The sequence below is a fragment of the Tachyglossus aculeatus genome, chromosome X4 (genome assembly GCF_015852505.1).
Source record: "Tachyglossus aculeatus isolate mTacAcu1 chromosome X4, mTacAcu1.pri, whole genome shotgun sequence".
In the NCBI taxonomy this organism is placed as follows: Eukaryota; Metazoa; Chordata; class Mammalia; order Monotremata; family Tachyglossidae; genus Tachyglossus; species Tachyglossus aculeatus.
Genome location: NC_052098.1, coordinates 57360331 through 57368950, shown reverse-complemented (window position 1 = coordinate 57368950; position 8620 = coordinate 57360331).

Sequence of the window (8620 nt, the reverse complement as noted above, 5' to 3'; positions counted from 1 at the left end):
TTAGCTTATATCTACCCCAGCACTTAGAACCATACTTGACACATAGTAAGCACTTAACAAATACCATCATCATCATTATTATTATTATCATTTTACTACTAATAACAAATACCATCACTATCATCATCGGAGTACTTATGTATATATCCTTGTGCTTATTACTTCCCTTACCGGCGCTTAGAACAGTGCTTTGCACATAGTAAGCGCTTAATAAATGCCATTATTATTATTATTACCTTTAATTTATTTTAATGTCTGTCTCCCCCAGTACACTGTAAGCTCCTTAAGGGCAGGAATTGTGTCTAAGAACTGTACTGTACTCTCCCAAGTGCTTAGTACAGTGCTCTGCCCAAAATAAACGCTCAATAGATACCACTGGTTGATTGGATTAAGTGCTTAGTTCAGTGCTCTGCACCCAGTAGGAAGCAGCGTGGCTCAGAGGAAAGAGCACGGGCTTGGGAGTCAGAGGTCATGGGTTCTAATCCCAGCTCCGCCACTTGTCAGCTGTGTGACTTTGGGCAAGTCACTCAACTTCTCTGTGCCCCAGTTTCCTCATCTGTGAAATGGGGATTAAGACTGTGAGCCCCATGTGGGACAACCTGATTACCTTGTATCCCCCCCCCCCAGCGCTTAGAACAGTGCTTGGCACATAGTAAGCGCTAAACAAATGCCATCATTATTATTATTATTATTAATAAATACTATTGATGAATCTACTGATGGATTTCTTGCCCATCCTGGTCCTGACTGGACACACGGTGCCAAAAGGGAGTAGGGGGCAGGGAGAATCTCAGTGCTAGGAAGTCCATTGACCGGTGTACTCCAAACTCACACTGACAATACTATTTATCAAAAAATGACCTTCAAACCACCAAGTTGTTGCTCCCTCCCTCCAAACTCACCTCACTGATCTACTACAATCCAATCTACACACTCAACTCCTCTAACACCAGCCTACTCTTTGCACTTCCTTCTTGTCTATGGCGTCTCCGAGCCCTTGCTCACATCCTTCCCTTGGACCTAGAACTCCCTCTCCTTTCGTATCTCACAGTCCACCACTCTCCCCACCTTTGAAACCCTCCTACATCTCCTCAAAGAAGCCTTCCCTCTCATTTCCTGAATCCCAGGCCCATGCTCTTTCCACTAAGCCATGCATGTAAATGCCTGTAAATTGCTTTGCTCAGCCAGCCAGGTGCTGCAGAAAGACAATAAGTCTTAAGAAGTCACACATCACTCTGTATCAGGGAAATCTTATACACCGTTACTGGAGAAGGGATTATATACACTACTGGAGATCTTCGTTGGTAACATGGAGCTAAAATGCTATCAAACATTCTATTACCTGGGCAGCACATTGGTCGATGATGCAGTGATAGACAAGGAAGTAGGAAGTCAAGAAGCCGGCATGTTGTTTTGGAAGAGTTAGAGTGCGGAGGCAGTGTAGCTTCAAGCTTCATATCAATCTGAAGGACTGCAAAACTCGCCCAAGGTCACACAGCAGACAAGTGGTGGAGTCAGAATTAGAACCCATGACCTTCTGACTCATGTTCTCATGTTCTCTTCAAGCGGTTAATCTCATCCCAGAGATTCTTGTTTGTTTCTGAGTCTCCTGGAGACAAAACACAGGCATTTACAGTTGGTCCATATCCTAGGAAGGATGTCCTGTTTGGCTCTCAGAAGTCCTTTAGTGTTTGCATAAAGAAACATCCGTGCCAGCACTATAAAAGGTACTAGGGTTGTAGGTTGCTTACTTTGAACAATAGTCATTAGGTTGTCTTGCACACATTTGATTTCCATAGCCGGTAGTAAGGCATGAGAGCAGCAATACCAGGATGCTTTGCTTATGCTTCCCACCTATTCATGTTCGAATTAGATGAAGACATTTGGGTGATTGGGGGTGAGAGGTCAGAGGTGAGGGAGTCAAGAGTGAGGTCCAGATAGAAGGTTAGCTGGGGAGGAAGGAAGACAGTGAGTTGGAGAATAGTGGGAAAACTTGTACTTCCCAAGTGCTTAGTACAGTGCTCTGCACACAGTAAGCGCTCAATAAATATGACTGATTGATTGATTGGGAAAAGCGAGCCTTGAAACCAAATAATAATAGTAATAATTGTGGTATTTCTTTATCGCTTACTATGTGCCAAGCACTGTACTAAGCACTGGGGTAGATACAAGCAAATTGGGTTGGACACAGTCCCTGTCCCATGTGGGGCTCACAGTCTCAATCCCCATTTCACAGATGTGGTAACTAGGCCCAGAGAAGTGAAGTGATTTGCCCACGGTCACACAAATTTTTATTTGATAACAATAATAATAATAATATTTGTTAAGTGCTTATTATGTGCCAAGCACTGTTCTAACCATGGGGAAGATACAAGATAATCAGGTCAGACACAGTCCCTGTCCCACAAGGGGCTCACAATCTAAGTAGGAAGGAGGACAGGTATTGAATCCCCATTTTACAGCTAGATCAATCAATCTGATTTACTGAGTGCTTACTGAGTGCTTACTATGTGCAGAGCACAGTATTAAGTGCTTGGGAGAGTACAATATAACAGAGTTGGTAGATGTAACTGAAGCACAGAGGAGCTAAGCGACTTGCCCAAGGTCACACAGCAGGCAAGTGGCAAAGCCGGTATGAGAACCCAGGTCTCTGACTAAAAGACCCATGATCTTTCCACTAAGCCATGCTGCTCCTCATTTGACATAAAGAGATACAGGGTGCTGGTGGACAGTTTTGAAGAGAGAAGAGGTGTGAGCTGAGCAATGCTTCAGGAAGATGATCCTTGCAGCAGCACAGTAGCAGCATGGCGTAGTGGATAGAGCAGATGCCTGGGAGTCAGTAGGTCTTGCATTCTAATTCGGGCTCTGCCACCTGTCTGCTGTGTGACTTTGGGCAAGTCACTTCATTTCTCAGTGCCTCAGTTACCTCATCTGTAAAATGGGGGTGGAGACTGTGAGCCCCACGTGGGACAGGGATTGTGTCCCGCCCGAATTGCTTGTATCCATCCCAGTGCTTAGTACAGTGCCTGGTACATAGTAAGTGCTTAACAAATACCATACTTATTATCATTATAGAGTGTAGAATGGAGTAGGGAGAAGATGGAGGTTGGGAGATGAGCGAGGAGGCTAATGTAAGAATCTAACCAAGGCAAGACCAGAGCTTGTACCAGGGTGGTTGAAGTGTGGGTGGAGAGGAAGGGGTGGATATGGGAGATAGGGAAGATATGGATGTGGAAGATATAGGATTTCACCTTAGACTGAATGTGTTTGCTGAGCTGTAGTAAAGAATCAAGGACTATAACGAGACTTCAGGCTTCTGGGATGGGGAGAGTGGAGATGTGGAGGCAAGAGGAGAGGAGAGATTGTACGTCAGATGAGAGGTTGAGGCCAGAAAGGGAGATTTGGAAGTTGTCTGCATAGAGGTGGTAGATGAAATCATGTGAGCAGATGAGCTCCCTGAGAGTTGTTGTTGTTGCTTTATGCTGTCAAGATAGGTTGAATATGTGGGTTGAATGAGAGAGATGAGTCAAAGATAACCCCAAGGTTACAGGCTTGTGAGACAGGGAGGATGGTGGCGCTATAGACAAAGATGGGAAATTAGGAGGAGGAGTGTGTTTAGAGGAAGATGAGGAGTAGTTTTAGACATGTTGAGTTCAAGGTGCCAGCAGGACGACCAAGTGGAGATGTCCTGGAGGGTAGGGGAGATGCAGGTGAGTAGAATGATTCACAGTCCTGAGTGGGCCACGAGTCCCTCATTTTGAGGAATTGAAATTCAAGAACCAAGGAGAATTTACTCAGATCCCTAAATATCCTTAGCTACAGTCAGACTCCTCTGCTCTTGCTCCCAGCTAACTCAATCCCGAGTCCATTAGCCCTATCTCTTCTCCCAATTTCCAACTCCCAAAGTGCTTACCTTGGGCTAGACCAATAAAGCATTGCTAGGGCACACAACAGTTAAGTGTGGAGATAATCACTTTGTTGCTCCCATCTCCCCTGAAATAGGAAGGGAGAATTATGCCACATAATCAAGCTGGTGACAACTGGCTGGAAAGACTAAACCTGCAATGTCCTTTTACTCATTCATTTGTTAAACAGAAATAATCTGAGAGGCTAATGTCTGAAATAGGTTTATATCTGTGTTTTCTAGTAACTTTCACTTGATTCAGCACTTAGTAAGGTACTCTGCACACAGTAAGTGCCCAATTAATATGACCGAATAAATGAATGAATTCAGTGCTGCAAAGAATAATGACCATAAACGGTTGCCAATTTAAGCTACTTCGTTAGACTGCTTATGGCCAAGGTTGTGCTAATTTTTAGCGTTGGGTAAATTGCTCTGGTGATTTTTAATGAATAATCTGATATCCTACAGTTGAATTAGATTCCCTTTGTAGTTATATTGGCTGCAATGCTAATAGCATTAAGCATAAATTCTAATTTTCACATTTGCTTGCATGACAGTCAACAGATTCTTCTTCATTACAGGCATTTAGTCCATTTAGGATAAAGCTTCTTAATCACTTACAGGTAGATTTCCTTCCATTTACCCAGAGCTAGAAATGTCACATTTATTCTAATCTAATAGCCTTGGTTTAGGAGAGAGGATTGCCTGAGACATTCATTTTGCTAAATTTCCTGGGGAAAAACATGTTCTAAGTGATGTGAAGTTTTTCTTTATTCTTGTTCTTTCAGAACTCATCGGATAAAGGAACTCTGTCTTTATAAACTGGGCCTTTTAATATAATCTAAGTGATAGGAAACACACTTGCATTGGCAAAACTCCTGGCTAACCCAAATAGAGGTATGGGTGTGGGGTTGGCCTTGCTCACCACCCCTGTTCAGGGGCAGGGAGAAGGAGGAGTCGGAGGGGGATGGGAAAAAAATCCGGGACTTGACCAGATGGGAGGCTGGGCAAGGTGAAGAAACAATGGTTTCCCTGCAACTGGCTCCCTCCTCTGCTCTGGAAATTGGAGGAGTAATAATAATAATTGTGGTATTCATTAAGTGCTTACTATGTGCCAGGCACTGTACTAAGGGCTGGGGTAGATACAAAATAATCAGGTTGGAAACAGGGAAGTGAGATGACGTAGCGGATAGAGCATGGGCCTGGGCCTCAGTTACTTCATCTGTAAACTGGGGGTTGAGACTGTGAGTCCCACATGGGACAGGGAATGTGTCCAACAGGAGTTGCTTGTATCCACCCCAGCATTTAGTACAATGCCCGGTGCACAGTAAGCACTTAATAATAATAACAATTATTATTATTATTATTATTATACAGTCCCTGTCCCACATAGGGCTTACAATCTGAATCCTCATTTTCCAGATGAGGACACAGAGGCACAGAGAAGTTGAGTGACTTGCCCAAGGTCACACAACAGACAAGTGGCCAAGCTGGGATTGGAACCCATGTGCTCTGACTCCCCGGCCCATGCTCTTTCCACTAGGCCAAGCTGGTGCAGACCGGGCTCCCTGCTACCCAACCTTGCCTCCCCCCACTATTTCCAAATCTCATCCACCCAATGATAAAATAAATCAAAATAATCATAAATACCCTCCTTTTTGGTACTAGAGCAAGTGGGCCTGAGGAACAGCAACATTCTTTAAAACCCATTAGATTGTAGCTCTTTGAGGGCAGGGTTCATGTCCTTTTTATAATAATAATAATGATAATAATAATAGGTTTTGTTAAGCATTTACTATGTGACAAGCACTGTTCTAAGCACTTGGGTAGATACCAGATAATCAGGTCCCACATGGGGCTCACTTTAAGGAGGAGGGAGAACAGGTATTGAATCCCCATTTTGCAGATGAGGGAACTGAGGCACAGAGAAGTTAAGTGCCTTGCCCAGAGTCATACAGCAGACAAGTGGCAGAGCCACTATCATACTCTCCAAGCACTTAGTACAGTGTTCTGCACACAGTAGGTGCTCAGGAAGTACTATGAATTGATTAATAAGCTCTCAGAAAATATGCCAACTACCACATGTGATATTAACAGTTGAATTTTGACAGGGTATAGAGTCAATCAATCTATTGAGCATATACTGTGTGCTGAGCACTGTGCTGAGTCCTTGGGAGAGCACAATACACTAGAGTTTGCACACATGCTCCTTGCTCATAAGGAGGTTACAGTGTAAATATGAAACAATCAGATCTGTACACACTAAGTGCTCAATAACAGTGCCAAAGAGTTTAGTACAGTGCCTGGCTCATAGTAAGTATACCATACCGTAATTATTAATTACTATTATCACTAATTAATTGAAGGAGAATTACTTGGAGCTGAAGTGAACCCCGTAGAATTCATTGACTCATTAAATGTTACTTGTTCTCTGACAGTGTTGCTATACTTTTTTCATATGACCAGACTATCACTTTTTGCTTGACCTCTGTCATCGTTTCCGTGTGATTTTCATAGATTTTCAGGTATGAAATGTGATGAATCTATCAAACCTGACTTCGGCAGTTGTCTTTTGCTTGGGTGACCAATTGTTTAGAACTGGAGCGACACCTAGTGGAAATCGCCATGTTCCTAAATGGTGCGACGTTATTCTTCAGTTGGACTCAGACTGGAACACCAGTATACAGTGGGTATACAGTGTTCTGGACCCCCTTTGATGCCCCTGCTACCTTCTCTGGGAATAGGGGAGAGGGATGGAAGAAGGGAAGAGGAGGAGAAATTGGGAAGGAGGAGGGAGAGCAGTTGTACATAGTATAGTGGATAGAACAAGGGACTGGGAGTCAGAAGGTCATGGGTTCTAATGCTGCTCCACCACTTGTATGCTGTGTGACCTTGGGCAAGTCACTTCATTTCTCTGGGCCTCAGTTACCTCATCTGTAAAATGGGGATTGAGTCTGTGAGCCCTACATGGGACAGGGACTGCGTCCAACCAGATTTGCTTGTATCCACCCCAGTGCTTAGTACAGTGCCTGGCTCATAATAAAGCACTTTAAAAATACCATAATTATTATTATTATTAATATTGTGGGGGACTCTAAAACAGTAACTCTGAACCCAAAATGACCCTGGAAGATAGACAGTAGTGCCCAATCCATGTCCAGAAAGTAGTTGGCAACCCCCAGAATGTATTCCATGTGGCTCATACACTAATTTGAAATATGCAGCACTATTTGGCTAACTCTGGATATTCACTCTCAAAATTGGCTCTCAAAGACCTCCCAGTTTTGTAGCAGCACTCAAAATCTTGGGGAGGCAGTTCAGCCAGTGACATTCCCATGTCTGACCCACTGCTTTCACTCTTCCCCTTGCTTGGAACTCCCTCTCCAACCTCAAATTTGTCAAATCACGTCATAAAGCCTTTCTTGATTAGCAGCTGATCCTGTGGCAATTTTTGCTTCAACCTGTGTCTTTTTCCCCCATCAGATTATAAAATGCCTCAAGGGCAAGGCCCTTATCATTTACTTGAATTGTATGTTCCCAAGAGCCTAGTACAGTGCTCTGTACATAGAAGGTGCTCAATAAATGATGATGCACCCCTTTTTCTCAGAAGCAAGAGTGTCAACCATTCTGGATTACTAAACGGTACGCTCCATGACGCTTCTGTGGACACTTCAACCAAATGTCATGTCCCATCTTCACTGACTATCTGGCATTCCTTTAAATTTAGAAAACACTCATTCCCTGAGTCCTGCTTACCTTACTCTTCCCTTATGTGCACACCAGGCAGCTGAGATCAGCCGAAGGAGTTTTGAGTTGATATTGCATAAGTTCTCCTGGAGATTATGGCAATGATCAATCAATCTATAGTTTTGACTAACTACTGTGTGCAGTGCACTGTACTAACTTCTTGGGAGAGTACAAATGAATGAAATCCACTCCCTCGCACCCCTAGCATTTATGGACAGATCTTTAAACTCTGTTGCTTCTCAGTGTGGCCTCATGGAAAGAGCATGGGCCTAGGAGTCGGGGGACCTGGGTTCTAATCCCACACGCTTGCTGTGTGACTTGGGGAAGTCACTTAACGTCTCTGTGCCTCATGGAAGTGATACAGCTGTACTCCCTCCTCATTAGACTGTGAATCCCGTGTAGAAGAAGATTAGGTCTGACCTGATGAGTATCTTATATCAACCCCAGGGTTTAGCATATAGTAAATTAACAAATATTACAATTATTATTATTATTATGGTATTTGATAAGCACTTACTATGGCCAGGCATTGTACTAAGCACTGGAGTAGATATGAGATTATCAGGTTGGACACAGATCATGCCCCACATGGGCCTCACAGTCTTAATCCCCATTTTACAGATGAAATAACTGTAGCACAGATAAGTGGCTTTCCCAAGGGCACGCAGCAGACAAGTGGCAAAGCCGGGATAGAACCCAGGTGCTTCTGACTCTATCCACTAAGCCATGGTGCTTCTCTATTATTCTTATTATTCTTTTATTATCATTTTTACTATCATCATTAGATTGGCAGCTAAGGAGCCAAAGTGAAACAATGGAACAGTACTGCTTAGCTAATGAATAAACAGGCAAATGAAACTTGACATCAGACCTGTTTTTCACCTGAGGAATCTTTAAGCCAAAATATGGCTTCAATTTACAAGACTACATCATTGCCATATTGTGACCGCAAAAATGTGGGTGAAACTC